Here is an 18,478-nt window from a genome sequence, read left to right as displayed (position 1 = left end):
CTCTGCATCACCACCATCCCGCACGGATTTTAGCTCCGCCACCACGCCACAGGCAGGACCCGCCGCCATCTTGACTAAGGGAACCTTTTGCCCATACACCACGGACTGGGCTACACTGGCGCCCCCCTTCCTCTGCAACATCTGTACATCCCCAGTATTACTGACAGCCTGACTATCGGAAAAAAGACTCACAGGGGAATGACTGACAGGGGAGAAACAAACAGGGTGAGGAATTGACACATTAGGGAAATTAACATTTGGGATTGGGTTTTGCACACCATTGGGAAAAGAGGAAGGGGATTGTGGAAAAACTGCATTCTGCTGAAAAAAAGGATTATTCACATTATAACCTGGGTATTGCATCCCCAGACTCATATTAGGAAAAAAAACCATATTGGTTTCCTGGTAGACTAGGGGCTTGATTCACAAAGCGGTGCTAACCCAGTTAGAGACTTTAGGCATGATAACCATTGCACCACTCTGGTGAAAAGCCAGTTTAGGTGTGATAAGTTTAGGTGTGATAAGTTTAGGTGTGATAAGTTTAGGCATGCTAAGTTTAGATAAGTGTAGATAGCGTGCAAAGTCCTGCACGCAAAGCAGCGCCATTAAACTCTATGCGAAGTGCACCAGTCTTTGCTAGCGCAAAACTTTTGATCAGCTGTGCACTGCGGTGCTAACGCAGTTGGCGCTTAAACTTATCATGCCTAAACTTATCACACCTAAACTTATCATGCCTAAACTTATCACACCTAAACTTATCACACCTAAACTTATCATGCCTAAACTGCGTTTAGGCATGATAAAGGGCTTTTCACCAGGGTGCTAACTGTTAGCCCTATGCATTTGTCCTGAAAATTGTTGCATTCCAGCTCCAAACTGGGTTGAATAGTTACTATTCCAAAGTTGCTGCATCTGCACAGGATTAATTCCAATTGACGCATTTAACATTCCCAGCTGGCTCTGTGAAACAGTATGTATTCCAGGCTTTTCCACATCCTCCTTCAGATTCTCCCTCTGAGAAAGGTATTTTGAGGACTCCAACCTTTTATCCTTTTCTGCCTCCACAGTTTTCAATTGCTTTGTTTTTGCAACACCGTTAGGAACATTCCTTGCCATCTGCATAACTCTTTGCTTATGTTGCAAGGCTTCTGCAAACATTCCACCACTCTGCTTTAACTCTTCCAGCAACCTCTCCTCCTCATTTATCTGATCCTGTAGCTTTATTAGGTCTGAATTGGTTTTCAAAAAACCCGGCTTCCATGACCGCCCATATTTCTTAATCCTCTTTTTAAGTTCAAAACACAAAGCATCATATCTTTCCTGGGTTTTCTTAACTTTCAGATGCCACTCCACCGTATTATTCACAGTCTCACTCACAAATGAACCAGAAGAACCATTCCATCCACTAGCATTATGAGCCTCCATTTTGGAGGACAGGGAAGTCCTGCTTCAAAAGACCCAGGCCCCCCTAGAGCTTTGGCCCTGGGGAGCCTAGACACACACCGAAGTCTTTACCCTGTACTCACATACAAGTCCTGCCTTGACAAGGTCCACAGTCCAGGTGAGAATTGGATCAAAAGCTCCCAAGAAAGGAGCCTGCTGAGCTTCAACAGGAGCTCAGCTGGAGAGGTCCACTCTCCTCAGCAGCCACACACACACTGACTTCCTAGGGGCGGAGCCAATGCATAGTGTGGACCCTGGCGGTGGGACCACTGACAGCAGCAGGATAAATACAACAGCAGCAGTAGGAGGAGGAGTGACGTGTGGCACTTGCAGTAGGCAATGTATTGTGTTGACCCTGGCGGTGGGACCACTGACAGCAGGAGGATAAATACAGCAGGAGGAGGAGGAGGAGTGACGTGTGGCACTGGCAGCAGGCAATGCATAGTGTGGACCTTGGCGGTGGGACCACTGACAGCAGCAGGATAAATACAATAGCAGCAGCAGGAGGAGGTGGAGTGACGTGTGGCACTGACAGCAGGCAATGCATAGTGTGGACCCTGGCGTTGGGACCACTGACCGCAGCAGGATAAATACAACAGCAGCAGTAGGAGGAGGAGTGACGTATGGCACTGGCAGAAGGAAATGCATAGTGTGGTCCCTGGTGGTGGGACCACTGACAGCAGCAGGATAAATACAACAGCAGGAGGAGGAGTGACGTGTGGCACTGGCAGAAGGCAATGCATAGTGTGGACCCTGGCGGTGGGACCACTGACAGCAGCAGGATCAAAATGAGCGCGGTGTAATATGTTGCCGCTTTATAAATACAATAAATACATAAGTAAATTCATAGATAAATCAATGCAGCAGACCAGCAGCAGCAGCAGGAGGAGTCTGGTAGAAATACAATAAATACATAAATAAATTCATAGGTAAATCAATGCAGCAGGCCAGGAGCAGCAGCAGGAGGAGTCAGGTAGAAATACAATAAATACATAAATAAATTCATAGGTAAATCAATGCAGCAGGCCAGCAGCAGCAGCAGGAGTGAGGTAGAAATACAATAAATACATAAATAAATTCATAGGAAAATCAATGCAGCAGGCCAGCAGAAGGAGGAAGAGTCGTCACGTATGGCAGGCAGCAGGCAATGTATTGTAATTCCCAGGCAGGCACCTCATGTCCTCCTTTCGCCGACAACAGGTGCTAGGAACGTGCCTTCTATCCAGGCCTGGTTAATCTTCAAAAATGTCAGTCTGTCCACGCCCTCTGTGGACAGACGAGAGCGCTTCTCGGTGACCGCGCCACCGGCCGCACTGAAGCACCTCTCAGACAGCATGCTGGAAGGGGGGCAAGACAATACCTCCAGGGCGTACTGCGACAATTACAAATGGTCACACACGGTCAGACTCAGACGCAATCAATCAATAGGCTCGGGCAGGCGACAGACATTCACAGGTCACTCACAACGGATGCTGGTGGTGGCCTGTATGTGTTGTAACTCTTATTTATTACACACACTACAGATGATAATAAAATCACACAGTAAAAGTGAAAAAAAATATAAGTGAACGGGTACTAGTAGACTAGTAGTATAGTAGTAGACACTAGTAGTAGCACGCACGCAGGTAACTAAGAAACACCTAGCGTACTACGCTACAAGTAAGTCGTGCGGCAGACAGTCGGTGACAATTACAAATGGTCACACACGGTCAGACGCAATCAATCAATAAGCTTAGGCAGGCGACAGTCAGACACAGGTCACTCACAACGGATGCTGGTGGTGGCCTGTATGTGTGTAACTCTTATTTATTACACACACTACAGATGATAATAAAATCACACAGTAAAAGTGAAAAAAATATAAGTGAACGGGTACTAGTAGACTTGTAGTATAGTAGTAGACACTAGTAGTAGTACACACGCACACAGGTAACTAAGAAACACCTAGCGTACTACGCTTCAAGAAAGTCGTGCGGCAGACAGTCGGTGACAATTACAACAATTGGTCACACACGGTCAGACGCAATCAATCAATAGGCTCGGGCAGGTGACAGACAGTCACAGGTCAGGTCACTCACAACGGATGCTGGTGGTGGCCTGTCACAGTCAGTAACTACCTAACACAGTACTGAAACTAATAAAGTAACAGACTACAGCAGTAATAATTAACTAAACTAGTACTACTAAGTACACAACTAACTAGAATCCCTAACCTACCTAAGCTAGTAGTAGGCTAACTAAGGCTACCTAGGCTAGCAGGCCTAGCCTGCACACAGACTAACACTAGCCTAGAAACACGTAATTCCACTGCGCTCAAACGTGATCCAACCACAAGGATGCGATAGGTCATTCACCAGCAGCTGCTCCAGTATACTCTGGGACCAAAGTATTAGGCTGATAAGGGACAAACAAAAAGAACAAGGAGCGCTCTCTGGTGCATTAACCCTTTTAATCTTTCTCTCTTTCGCAAGATATAAAATAAAACGTACACAATGTAAATGTCAATAAAACTTGTCACACTCTAGGTGTATATCACCATGTCCTGGAGATGGTATCTCTGCTTAATCGCCTCCACGCTATGGCCAGTAGCAGCAGGAATCCGGAATTCCGGTAGCGTCAGCAGGGCCAGGAACACAGGTGATGTCGGCAGCTGCCCTGCGCCTAGTACGTCATGACGCGTTTCGGCGCTCTACGCCTTCGTCAGATCATTTACATTGTGTACGTTTTATTTTATATCTTGCGAAAGAGAGAAAGATTAAAAGGGTTAATGCACCAGAGAGCGCTCCTTGTTCTTTTTGTTTGTCCCTTAACACTAGCCTAGCACAGTATACACTATACACTAGCTGACTAAAAACAATCAAAACACTAGCTAACTATATAAGACAACAATAAATGTGTTTAGGAGGTGTTTAGGAAGCAAAACGCTAGGTTTAGCAGTGAAAAGCACTTGCTCAGATACAGCACAGCACTGGAGAATCTCTCAGTACCAGCAGCAGTCATACAAGTGCATGGCTCCGCAACATGTCCGCCGCCTTATATAGAGGAGGGGAGGGCCAGGCTCCCCTCCTCTGATTTGGTTGCTAGGGTTGCCAGGTCCTCGGCAGGAGGACTTCTGATTGGCCCAATCACGTCATTGCCGAAACCGAACCCACAGCTCCATCCGACCGAATTCTAGTGCGCACATTCGGCAGGCTTCGTATTCGGGTTCGGCTCGGATTTTAGCATTCGGGTTCGCATACGGCAAACCCAAAAAACACCCGAATTTTTCGGGGAAACTTCGCATTCGGGGTCCTGCTGAGCAGCCATGATTGGTAATCATGGCTAAAATCTGAGTCAAATTCGGAAGTCCGTTTCAAATCCGGGTCACAATCACAGCTTATCCGGATTTTGGGACTGCTGTGGCCGGATTTATTCGAATCCGTGATCGGGGGTATCGGAGCAACACTATCCGTGATCGAGAGGCGATCATGAATTCGGAATCTGATCTAGTGATCAGGAAAATCAGCTAGTGATTACAGGTTCCCGTGATCACAAGACCATGGATGGAGAGCAACACTGTCAAGAGACTGGAGATCTGGAGGGAGCTTGCCCAATACACCTTGGAAGTCCTGTCCTGACCCCATCCAATGTCCTCTCCGAGAGATGCTTCAGTGCGGCTGGTGGCGTGGTCACCGAGAAGCGCTCTCGTCTGTCCAACAACTCTGTGGACAAACTCCCCTTCCTCAAAATGAACCAGGCTTGGGTGATGAAGTGGCTGGGAATTTTAATAATGCCTGCCTTTCCAACGCAAGTTACAACCTACTCCTAATTGGTCTGGTTCATTTAAATTTTTGCTGTGGTGCCACCCGTCATGTCCCATGGCCTCATATGCTGCTGCTGCTGCTGACACACTCTGCTCCTCCTGCTGCAGAATTTCCCTCCAGCAATCTATGTTCCCACCGCCAGGATCCACGGATGCTGTAATGTTTGGGTGGCATTTTCATGCTGTGGTACCACCAGTGAGGTGCCATAGTTTCTGTACTGCTGCTGAGTTCTAATGTCACACCTTAGTCCCCCTGCTGCTGCTTCTGTTGCATTTTCCTCCGGCAGTCTGTGCTCCCACCACCAGGGTCCACGGATGCTGTAATGTTTGGGGGGCATTTTCATGTTGTGGTACCACCAGTGAGGTGCCATAGTTTCCGTGCTGCTGCTGTGTGCTGATGACAAACCTTAGTCCTCCTGCTGCTGCTTCTGTTATATTTCCCTCCTGCAGTCTGTGTTCTTACTGTCAGGGTCCACAGATGCTACAATGTTTGGGAAGCATTTTCATGCTGTGGTACCACCAGTGAGGTGCCATAGTCTTCTGTGCTGCTGCTGAGTGCTCTTAGTCCTCCTCCTGCTTTTGCTGATGTTGTTGTTCACTACTACAGTCTGTGTTCCCACCACCAGGGTCCACGGATGCTGAAAATTTTGGATGGCATTTTCATGCCGTGGTACCACCCCTCTGGTACCATACTGCTATGGCCTTCTGTGCAGCTGTGCCTTAGTCCTCCACCTGCTGCTGCCGCGGCTGTTGCATTTCCCTCCTGCAGTCTGTATTCCCACTGCCAGTGTACATGGGCAACTCTGCTGAAATGTCAATGCGGCGTAATATGTTGGCACTTTATAAATACAATAAATAAATAAATAAATAGTCATTGCTGTCCCTGCAAAAAAAAAAATAATAGTATACACACACACACACACACACACACACACACACACACACACACACACACACACACACACACACACACACACACACAGTGGGTTGCAAAAGTATTCGGCCCCCTTGAAGTTTTCCACATTTTATCACATTACTGCCACAAACATGAATCAATTTTATTGGAATTCCACATGAAAGACCAATACAAAGTGGTGTACACGTTAGAAGTGGAACGAAAATCATACATGATTCCTAACATGTTTAACAAATAACTGCAAAGTGGTGTGTGCATAATTATTCGGCCCCCTTTGATCTGAGTGCAGTCAGTTGCCTATAGACATTGCCTAATGAGTGCTAATGACTAAATAGAATGCACCTGTGTGTAATCTAATGTCAGTACAAATACAGCTGCTCTGTGAGGGCCTCAGAGGTTGTCTAAGAGAATATTGGGAGCAACAACACCGTGAAGTCCAAAGAACACACAAGACAGGTCAGGGATCAAGTTATTGAGAAAGTTAAAGCAGGCTTATGCTACAAAAAGATTTCCAAAGCCTTGAACATCCCACGGAGCACTGTTCAAGCGATCATTCAGAAATGGAAGGAGTATGGCACAACTGTAAACCTACCAAGACAAGGCCGTCCACCTAAACTCACAGGCCGAACAAGGAGAGCACTGATCAGAAATGCAGTCAAGAGGCCCATGGTGACTCTGGACGAGCTGCAGAGATCTAAAGCTCAAGTGGGAGACTCTGTCCATAGGACAACTATTAGTCATGCACTATACAAAGTTGGCCTTTAAGATAGAGTGGCAGGAAGAAAGGCATTGTTAACAGAAAGCATAAGAAGTCCCGTTTGCAGTTTGCCACAAGCCATGTGGGGGACACAGCAACCATGTGGAAGAAGGTGCTCTGGTCAGATGAGACCAAAATGGAACTTTTTGGCCAAAATGCAAACACTATGTGTGGCGGAAAACTAACACTGCACATCACTCTAAACAAACCATCCCCACTGTCAAATATGGAGGTGGCAGCATCCTGCTCGGGGGGTGCATCTCTTCAGCAGGGACAGGGAAGCTGGTCAGAGTTGATGGGAAGATGGATGGAGCCAAATACAGGGCAAACTTGTAAGAAAACCTCTTGGAGACTGCAAAAGACTTGAGACTGGGGAGGAGGTTCACCTTCCAGCAGGACAATGACCCTAAACATAAAGCCAGGGCAACAATGGAATTGTTTAAAACAAAACATATCTATGTGTTAGAATGGCCCAGTCAAAGTCCAGATCTAAATCCAATCAAATCTGTGGCAAGATCTGAAAACTGCTGTTCACAAACGCTGTCCATCTAATCTGACTGAGCTGGAGCTGTTTTGCAAAGAAGAATGGGCAAGAATGTCAGTCTCTAGATGTGCAAAGCTGGTAGAGGCATACCCTAAAAGACTGGCAGCTGTAATTGCAGCAAAAGGTGGTTCTACAAAGTATTGACTCAAGGGGCCGAATAATTACGCACACTATACTTTGCAGTTACTTATTTGTAAAAAATGTTTGGAATGATGTATGATTTTCGATCCACTTCTCACATGTACACCACTTTGTATTGGTCTTTCATGTGGAATTCCAATAAAATTGAATGCATGTTTGTGGCAGTAATGTGACAAAATGTTGAAAACTTTAAGCGGGCCGAATACTTATGCAACCCACTGTGTGTGTATATGTGTATATATATATATATATATATATATATATATATATATATATATATATATATATATATATATACATATATATATATATATATATATATATATATATATATATGTATGTGTGTGTGTGTGTGTGTGTGTGTGTGTGTGTGTGTGTGTGTATATATATATATATATATATATGTATGTATATATATATATATATATGTATATATATATATATATATATATATATATATATATATATATATATATATATATATATAATATCTGTGGGTGTTTTTGTGATGTCGTCCACTCATCCTCCTCCAGTGGTACCGCCGCCAGGTAGGTGCCATTGGGATTCATCACCTGCCTGCATAGTTGTAGACTCCGCTTGGGGACTCTATGATTGTATTTTCGTGTTTAAAACCACCTATTACCAATTACCAATTAATATCTGCATTTAAAGTGTTATTTTAACTTTAAAATCAATTTTCTCAAAAACGAAGTTATTTTTGATTTTTTTTTTAAGTTGTAGCCACTTCTCACCTCCATGCAATTTTGGTGATTGTAGCATGTATGGTGGCTTTGCTATTAACATTAAAGTGAACCTCTAGACTAAAAATCTACTTATTAGTATGATGTAAAAAGAGATGTGGAAATCTGTATTCAGTGCTGGCTCTAGGTTTCACAGCACCATGAACAAAACCTGATTTTGGTGCCACCCCTTCATCCTCTACGCACATGCCCACGCCCGCTGCTCTGTGCCCGCCGCTGCTCCTCCTTCCTGTGCTGTGCCCCCTCCTGCAGTGCTCGGGGCCCCCGGGAGGTACTAAAAGGGAGACCTACTGGGCAGAATCCCGAGCTCCTGCCGGCCCTGTCCGACGCTGATCAGAGGTTGTAAGGGCCTCTGGGTGAGGCTTATGCCTGCACTGATGGTGTGTGGATATGCAGGGATAGCTGTATGGGAACATATTGCATGGCTGTGTATCTGTGCACCTGGGGATTTTTGATCCTAGGCATACAGGTAGGACCACACAACATGAATGAAAACTACAATACTAGTCTGCTTACAACTTATGCATCATGGCTCATAAGGTATATAACTATAACAAATTGCTCATTTAATCATTAAGATTGACAGGGATAGCAGCACAGGATTTATACTCACAACAGGCGCTCTTATTTAATTGATTTAACCGATCATGTTGATATGAATTAACATTGTACTACCAATAGCATTTTTTTTATTTAAAAAAAAAAAGTAATATTTATTAAGTTGAATGCACATCCTTATCAAGAGGTAATATAGGTGCATACATAGAAAATCCATAATCAGTCAAATTTACTTTTAATTAATTTTGGTTGTAATGTACTATTTACATATGTGGCATAAGTCTATTAGACCTTTGACATTAGGAACAGCTGGAAAAAAAAATGTATAGCTTATTAACGAAACCCATCTGCAGAGGGAGACTTTCCCACTTAAACAAATTAATAGCTATAATGGAGTTACATGACTAGAATACAGACTGGTCTACTATGCAAATAATAAAAAGGAGAGCTCTTTAGGATCCCCAGCTACCCTCTGCCCTCCTGCGTCTTCTTCCTTCATGATATTTTTAATTTTAGCAGTCTTATTTAGCTACTAGCTATCGGTGCTAGTTTTTCCCCTAAGCAAGATGGCGGCACCTAGGCTTTTGCCCATAGATGACAACTTCTGCCCTAATTCAGTGCTATAACAGTTTCCGCCCTGACTATGTCCCCTGTCTCCCCCACCAATCACTTACTGTTTGCCAGCATCTGCAGACTATATCTGACTGCACACAGCGCCCGCCCGATACAGAGGCGCTGTGCTTTATATACACACTTCTAAGGTAAGCCTTTTTTTTACCTTTAGTGTATACCCATATTTTAACAGCGCAGGTCACTGCTGTATTAATGAATTTGATTAATGATTATGGAGATAGTGTTAGTACCCTGAATAGAATAATTCTCATTCAATGCATCTACAACTTATTGTCTATTGTCTATAGCATACTTCTTACTACTACTGGCATAGAGTTTGATCGATTATGATTATAAGGATTGCTATTATTGTTATTATTAGCATTGTGATTTCCAATATGTATTTATATCTTCTCTTTGATTGTACTAAATTTGCAATGGTATTATTGTTTTAAGGACAGAACGTGAGTAATATTTTTATGCCTATAAGAATTCAAATGCATTTTTAGCTTTGTTTTCGATGAATTGTTAAAAGGAAGTTACAGCTATGCAATCATGACAGCTTTTAATGAGATTGTATTATGGAATATTTTTTTTTGTACATATTTTTGCATATTTTGCATATTTTTGTTTCTTTTTATTACAGTTACTACTGTTTTATTTTTGCCTGAGGAAGCGGGCTTGAGACCTGTGAAACGCTTGCATATTTTTGGAGTAAGAATTACAATTTTTGTTCATATAGAATTGTTGTGTTTTGTCCTGGGGAGGTAAGTCCACCCTTACCCCCCATCTTCTTTTGTTTTAAATGTATGATATTCTATCTTGTTGGTGCCTCTGTTACTTCTGTACGCTAGAAATCCTGTTGTCATGCTTCCAATATTTTCCTTCTTTTGATAACCTAACCATCTCCAGAACTCACAGCTTGCAACAGTTAAAATTGCACCAGTCACCTCAGATTGGACATCTGGCTATACAGTGTTAACAAATAAACAGTCTGCACATCCATTACACATTGCAACCTACTGCAAGTACTTGTCTGGAACTACTTAAAAACCTACAATAACAATACAGTAAACAGGTGAAGGTGGTGCACCTCAAAATATACTTATTCAGACAATTATGCTTGAAAAGCGCACTGGCACACAGAGTCCCTTGTGAAAAAAATGGATTGGTCCATGAAATAAACATCTACTTCACAGTGCCTGGTTTACAGTCCATGCCAGCAGGTTTCCTGAAAGGTAAAAAAGCAACACCTCACCCAACAGATGGGCCACTCACCCTTAAATTTAAGGTCTGAGCTGAAAAAAAATCAAAAATCTACTTGCCTTGGGCTTCCTACAGCCCCGTCCAGTGTCCTCGTTGCTGCTTCGCTCCACGCGGTGGCCCGGGGTCCCCTCTGGTACAAAATGCCTCCAGCACTCAATCGTGCGGTGCACCGAGTCGCACTGACATTATCCGGACTTTACTGTGCAGGTGCAGTAGTTCTGTGCCTGCACAGTACAGTCTGGATGACATCATTGCGACTCTGTGAGCCGCACGCTGGAGCGCAGTAAGATCTGCATCAGAGGGGACTGGGAGCCACCGGAGCTGCAGCGAGGGCACAGGACGGCTGTCAGGGGCTGGGGGAAGCCGCAGGTAAGTACATTTTTTTTATTCATCTCGGACCTTCCCTTTTAGTTGCAACCATTTATGAAGGTCTACAGCACTTTAGGGGTCATTAAGGCCACCCACTGCTTGTCCAGGACTTTCTCTCCTCGCTGTATAAGCACAGGATCTTCCAGTCGCCAATCACCTCAAATTAAAATCACAGACTCCATAGTGCAAAAAGTACCAGCAATTTCATGTGAATATAATTTACAATCACATTAAAAACTGGACATAATGCTCAGAGTTTTAACAGGCTGTACCCCGATTGTTGGCTGTCCAGTTGGCCACCAGTTGTGCTGCACTCCAGTGCTACAAGCCGCCATGCTATCCACTCATGCATACCGATTTTGTCACTTTCTTTGACTCATCAGAGGCACTCATACATTTTTCACCGTAGCAACTGGGGTCATCAATCACTGCATAATATAGAAATAGAGGACCCAGATCCCCATTAAAAATAAAAATCCATATGACACTCTGTACAAAAAGGCAATACATGGAACTGATGAACAGAGAATGTGGTGCAAAAAGACAAAGGCATGCTTTTTGTCTATTTGCGCCACATTCTCTGTTCATCAGTTTGTCTATTTGCGATGCAATTGATTGTGTCATATGGATTTTTTATTTTTAATGGAGCCCCAAACCTGTACTTTTTACTGTGCGGTGATAGTTGACTGCAGTTGCCATGGTGACATGTGTATGAGTGCACACTCAGTACTACATTCTGGTGCTGGCATATAGTCTCCAAGCAATGGAGGGAGCTTGGTGGGTGTAGTTAGCAACGCTTGTGGTGGCTTGTCTATGATGCAGTGGGTATTCCTGTATGACGGGCATGCACATGCGCACTAGGCTTGCATCTTAGTGTTTACAATAGACATTTGGACATGTGGGAGGCTACCTCCATTTGACTGTGTAGTTTCCCACTAAATCCACCTTAGAGGAGCTGTCAGTCATACCATCTCAGAAAAAAAACCTACATATATAAATAAATATTTGCTCTACTTTCATAACATATTGCACTGTCCACGTTTTGATTTTAGTGATTTTTCCTTCTTAGAATTCTCCATTTTAACTGTGTCTATCTTGAAGACAATCCTGATGTAATTTCCTCCCTTAAAGGAACACTATCGATTTACATATTTTTTTTCAATTGAGATAGGAATTGTTTGGGAAGTGCTGCTAAGTACTGGTGTACACATTTCACTGGAAACATCTTTGTTTACTGTTATCAAAATACTTTCAAACTTAACTTATGCCAAAACTGATGGCAGAATGAGCCATGAGGGGAGGGGAAATTCACCCCAAACACGAGATCAGTTAACTCTCTGTATAACTCTGTGTGTGAGAGAGAGAAAGCTCCCAACCGCTGCAGCTTCTGTGTCCCGTGTTTCTGACTGAAGTGTCTGAAGAGAGCAGAGGAAACTTGCTATGAACATTTGTAATTGTCACAGCTTTTCATACTGTTTTTGCTTTCTGAGAAAAATACTCTGTAGTCTGATATGCAACACTAGCTGTGCATTGAAGCAAACACCCCTTCTGCAATTGATTTGTCCCAATATAGCTAAATCCGACACTACAGTGCATGGTTCAGAGGGGTTGGCCCTAGAGCTGCGTAGCCGCACTCGGGGCAATGCGGACTGCGCAGCCGCGGCCAGCTCCGGCGGCCATATTAGGAGCGGCATGAGAGCCCGACCCAGCCTGTGGGGTCGCGATCGGCACGGGGGACGCTTTCAGGAAAGGGACCCAGCGGAACTGCACGGAGGGCACGGACGGCGTCATCCGTGCATTTAAACAGCTTTTAGGTACTTGACTTTTTTAAGCATTTTGGCCTCGTAAGTCCTTTAAAGCCTATCGCGGTTCACCCAGTTCGCGCAAACTCAAACTTTTGCAGAGGTTTGTGGTTTGCAAACACAAAATCTGATGTTCGAGCCATCTCTATGCATTGCCCACCCTCCTACCAGTCTTTAGGCACTTCCACCCAGGTCTGCAATAGAAAGTGCCTTGTCTCAGCATGAGAAATATTGGCCAATCAGAGAGGAACAGAGGTGTGACAGGGGAAAACAGGGGGGAAAGAGGCATCAGCCAATCAGGCTCCATTAATTAAGTCTAAGCGCAAAATAAAGAAGCAAAAAAAGACAACCCAGCATGCTCTTCAGCTTCCTTCGTGCGGCAATGTACCAAATAAGAGTCAGGTAAACTAGGGAATGATCATTTATCAACAAGAAAAGTAAAAGTGATTTTAACTTTTGGATTGCCTGGATAGCATCCTTAAAGGAGTCATCAGGCAAAAAAAAATTGTTTCACTTACCTGGGCCTTCTACCAGCCCCAGTCAGCCATCCTGTGCCCTCGTAGTCACTTACTGCTGCTCTGGTCTCCCTCCATCAGCTAGTTTAATTTTTGCCGACCTCCTGGTCGGCGGGCCGCATTGCATACATTTTTACGCATTCCCGCTGGTGCAGGAACATTAACACATACATTTTTACGCGTTAGCTGTTCAACGCCTAAAAATTTATGATACTACCCCATCTAACATCTAACAATAGACCAACCATCATGCATCATGCCCTTTAACATGAATTCACATATAAATTTTTTGAAATGAAGCAATTAATGTCTAATTCAATATTGAGACCTTTGGGCTCCATAGTGCCCAATCTGTGTATCCACTCAGTTTCTTTTTTACACAGCTGTTGCAACCTGTTGGACCCTCTCCAGTGTGCAAACAACTTTTCCACTGCCACTACCCTTAAAATGCTAGGATCTTGGCCATGTGCTTCTGCAAAATGTGCTAATCAGTGTTCTTGGATACCACTTTTCACTATCTGGATCTAAATTGGATCGAAAACCGGAAGTGGCCTTTAAATTGCTTTAAAAAACGTTTTTAGGGTATATAAGGCATGTAGCAGCATTATTTTGTAAGGGAAACACTAATTGATGATGTGGGGACTTAAAATCCCCCCACCAAAAAAAATGGCTGTCAATTAACATCAGGACAAGGTTCCAGGAAGAAGTCGTACTGCCGCAGTTGGGGCCTCCCCACAACTTGGACAGCACAGACCCCTCCAAAAAAATTACACAGCTATTGTGTTCAGAAAATTGCTATGGCACCTAGTGTTGGTACCACGGCACAGGTAAAACATTAAAAAAGGAGAGGTTCCAGGAAGCTGTCGTACTGCCGCAGTTGGGGCCTCCCCACAACTTGGACAGCACAGACACCTCCCAAAAAATTACACAGCTATTGTGTTCAGAGAATTGTTGTTGGTACCACGGCTGTAAAAAAAAAAGTTTGAACCTGGCTTAATGAAGATGGAGTCAGGAGGTTGTGGTGGTAAAGGGTGGTGAGGCAGGCATAGTGATTCCCACTCAGCCACTTCATTTCCTCCTCTTGCCAACAGGGGCCAGGAACTCACCAACCGCCCAAGCCTGGTTCATTTTTAATAAAGTCAGTCTGTCCACAAACTGGGTGGACAGACAAGAGCGCTTCTCGGTGACCACGCCACCGGCCGCACTGAAGCACCTTTCGGATATCACGCTGGAAGGCGGGCAGGACAGCACTTCCAGGGCGTACTGCGCCAGCTCGCTCCAGATATCCAAGTGCTTGACCCAGTACTCCAAGGGGTCCACAGGGGTGTCTGTGTCAAGCCCGCTGTAGGACCCCATGTAGTCGGCCACCATCCGGGTCAGGTGCTGGTTCTGGCTTTGAGAACTGGATGGTGCTGCAGGCACCTCCTCTGTAGGCAGCGGTACAGGCATGGCGTAGAGTGCCTTTGTCAGAGACAGAAGGTTTGTTGGTCGCCTGCTGCTGCTGGATGCAGGCACCTGCTGCTGTGTTGGCTGGACTGTGACAGCAGGGGGGTGGGAGTCTGGGGGAAGGCTTCCTCCAAGCGCCGAACCAGAATCCACTGCAAGTCCCTCATTCGGCGCACAGGGTCTCCTCCTACAGGCAGGAGCTGAGCCAGCTTCCCCTTCAGCCGTGGGTCTAGCATCAGGGTGATCTAGATGTCCTCCCGAGCATGCATCTGCTTTCACCCTTGGATCTTTGCACAGACACTGCAGCATGTGTGCTGCCATGGGGAACAGGGATGTCATCTCTGCTGACCCATCATCTTCTGCACCGCTGACAGTGCTGTCCTCCTCCTCTGATTCCTGAGCCTCATCCTGCTCTCTCCCCTCCACCTCGCACCACTGCAGCTGTACTCCGCTGTGTTCCCTCCTCTTCAAGGTCAGGGACCTCCAACTCCTCCAAGTCCTTGAAGTCCTCAAACTCCTCCTCCTGCCGCACAGAGGTGGGCTGCGAAGGTTGCTGCTTCTGCTGGATCAAGGCTTCCTCTCCCACTTCCAACAGAGCATCGAGGGCCTTTTCCAGCATGCACACCATGGTCACACACTCGCACAGTGATGCATGGTCCCGGCTGACTATGTTGGTGGCCTCCAGGAATGGTGCCAGCACCAAGCACACCGGGTGCATTGTTCCCCACTCAGCAGGGCGGATGAAGTCCGGGAGGTGGGTGGTGCCGGTCCTGGACAAGTTGGCCTCCATGGTGGCTTTGGCCAGGTAGAGGTTGACAGCTCGCCTCTGTTCAACCAGACATTCACACATTGCCAGGGTGGAATTCCAGTGTGTTGGAACGTCTATGATGAGCCGGTGCCGTGGGAGGTTCAGCTCCAGCTGCACGGCTTCCAGGGATGCTGTGGCACCACCCGAGTGGCAAAAATGAGCCACGGTTTTCCTTGCCGCTCCCAAAAGAGTGTCCATCCCCTCGTAGGTGCGCAGGAATTTCTGCACCACTAGGTTCAGGACGTGGACCAGACGGGATGTGGGTGAGGTTTGCGGCAACCAGGTTTGCCCCATTGTCGGCCACCACATCTCCGACTCTGAGGCCTTTGGGGGTCAGCCAACTCCTCTCCTGCTACCAAACTGACCCAGTGCGCCGTGAAAGAGAGGTACCGACCTGTCCCAAACCGGCTTGACCATGAGTCCATGCACCCACCACATGATCCAGCCCATGCTCCACGTTGGCATTAACAAAGCAGTGCAGTGCTGGGATGGCCATGCGTGCGAAGTAGTGCCGGCTGGGGATTGACCAATCCGGCGCTGCGTACTGCAGGAGTGCACGCATCTGGCTCCCCTCCTGCACAAACGAGTACGGGAGGAGCTGGGAGGACATGGCCTGTGTAAGCAAGCCGTTCAGCTGGCGTATGCGACGGCTGCGGGAGGCTGAGCCTTGACCACGAACGACTCACTCAGCAGGGTCTGGTGGTGGTGGCATTTTGGGCTTGCATGGGAAGCCGAGGAGGGAGCAGAGGAGACCACTGAGGAGGACTGGCTGCCTGAACTGGCCTCATTGTCGGCAGGAGTGGCAAACGGGGTTATGGTGCTCTGACCACTGCAAGGGCCAGCGCCATCTTCCTTCAGCCTCTTGAATTCCTCGTGCTCAGGTTTGTGCTTATTGGCCAGATGGTTGATGAAGCTGGAGGTGCCATAATTAGATCCTCTGCTCATCTTCACATGGCACACATTACAAGTTACAAACTTGCTATCAAGTGAGGGCAGATGAAAATATTGGGGATTGCATTTTGCCCTTGCATTGCTCAAAATGGGATGCTGCTGCTGATTTTCTACCAGTGGTGGTTGGGGCCTGGGGTTGAGTGGTGCGGCTGGAGGTAGTAGTGCCACTGGCAGATGGAGCAGCAGGCTGTGGGTCACGCATTCCATGCCCACTGCTGCTCCTGCCAATCCCTGCAATGGTGATCCTGCGTGCCAGAACCACTGAATCATCCTACTCAGAGTCAGAGCTGACATCCCCCTCCGGTCGATGGTAGTCCAGGTCCTAAACCTCATCATCCAGATCAAACTCCCCCTCCTCGAACAACTGCTGGGATGAGCCCGCCTCAAATGCCTCTTCTGCTGACACATCATGCACGGACTCCCCCCCCCCCCCCCCCCCAATAACCACCGTCACCATCTCAAACTCTTCCGCAAAGCCCATTTTGCACAGAATGTTTTTTCTAGGGCTGCTGGTGGCCTCACTGGCCTGCTCGTCGTCATCCACCATCAGCTGCATCACAGGCACGGCATCTTTCTCCTCCAATTTGCTCCGCTGACCTGCTTAAAAATGGCCGCAACACGCTGCTGCGTCTCTACAGCGTGACTCCCCCTAACAGCTGGACGGCCAGTGGGTAGCGGCAGAATGAAGACTGATGCGGCAGAACTGCTGACTGAGGCCGCAATGTTACTCCCTCTCCTCTTGGCCTTGCTGCCCCTCCCCCGGCTGCCAGTGCCAGACATAGTACAATGTGTTGATGTCACAGATGATGTGTGGGGTACTTGTACTTTATTAGCGGGCTTGGGCTGTGAATCAGCACGGCGTGACAGACAGCAGAGTACAACAAGACACACTGACACTGCTCACTGCTCAGTCAGCAGCACAGCAGCACTGCAATAATCTGTAGTAGCATCTAACACAGTACTACTCTCATTCTCTAACAACTAATAGCACTGCACTTACTACACAATATAACACAGAGTAATCCTACCCATACTGTTTAACTACTAAGGCTAATAGCAGGCTAGCCAGCAGCAAGAGGCCTGGCCTGTGTGCACACACAGCAGCACACACAGACAAAGACACAGGACCTAACTAGCTAGTGTAGTACACACTACACTAGCTGACTGAACTATAACAATCAAATCACTAGCGATCTATAAAACAATATAATATATGTGTAGAAAATGTGTATAGGAGGTAAAACGCTTGGTTTTAACAATGAAAAGTACTTGCTCAGACCAACAGCAGCACTGGAGATGCTCTCAGTACCGCTCAGTCACACAGCAAGGACGGGCTCCCCAAGATGGCCATCGCCTTTTATAGAGGAGGGGAGGGCCAGGCTCCCCTCCTCTGATTGGTTGCTAGGGCCTCGGCTGGGGGCCTTCTGATTGGCCCAACGCCATCATCCCCTGGATAGCGAAGCCGAATTTGTGATCACGGGTTACCACCAGTGAATACGGCCGAATTCGAGAGGCACTATTCGGGTAAATTTGACTTCGAATTTGAGAGAAGGATCGCTATTCGAATTCAAATTCAGCAAGCATGAAAATCTACCCGTGATCACGGGGTGAATTTGAATTTGCAAATTTGGAGAGCAACCCTGCTAAGGAGTTTGTATGTCCATCGAATGGCCGGAGATTTACCATTCAATCTTTTATCAACTGTATTACAAAGGGAATTGTCTATGTTGCCAGATGTACATGTAATAAACTTTACATAGGCAAGATGACGAGACCCCTTAAAGAGA

General features: G+C 46.2%; 1 protein-coding gene across 5 annotated transcripts in view; it reads left to right on the top strand.

Moving 5' to 3' along the window:
• TENM2 (teneurin transmembrane protein 2) overlaps positions 1 to 18,478 on the top strand; it is a 4,210,084-nt gene that overhangs the window by 227,496 nt on the left and 3,964,110 nt on the right. The window contains exon 3 of one of the 5 annotated variants that reach the window (XM_068277419.1): positions 10,181 to 10,248. The exons of the other annotated variants lie outside the window; for them this stretch is intronic. The gene's annotated coding sequence lies outside the window, so the exon portion shown is untranslated. The remainder of the gene's footprint in view (positions 1 to 10,180; positions 10,249 to 18,478) is intronic. 5 annotated transcript variants of the gene reach the window in all.

Source organism: Hyperolius riggenbachi, chromosome 3 (genome assembly GCF_040937935.1).
Source record: "Hyperolius riggenbachi isolate aHypRig1 chromosome 3, aHypRig1.pri, whole genome shotgun sequence".
NCBI lineage: Eukaryota > Metazoa > Chordata > Amphibia > Anura > Hyperoliidae > Hyperolius > Hyperolius riggenbachi.
This window is presented reverse-complemented; position numbering and strand designations above follow the sequence as displayed.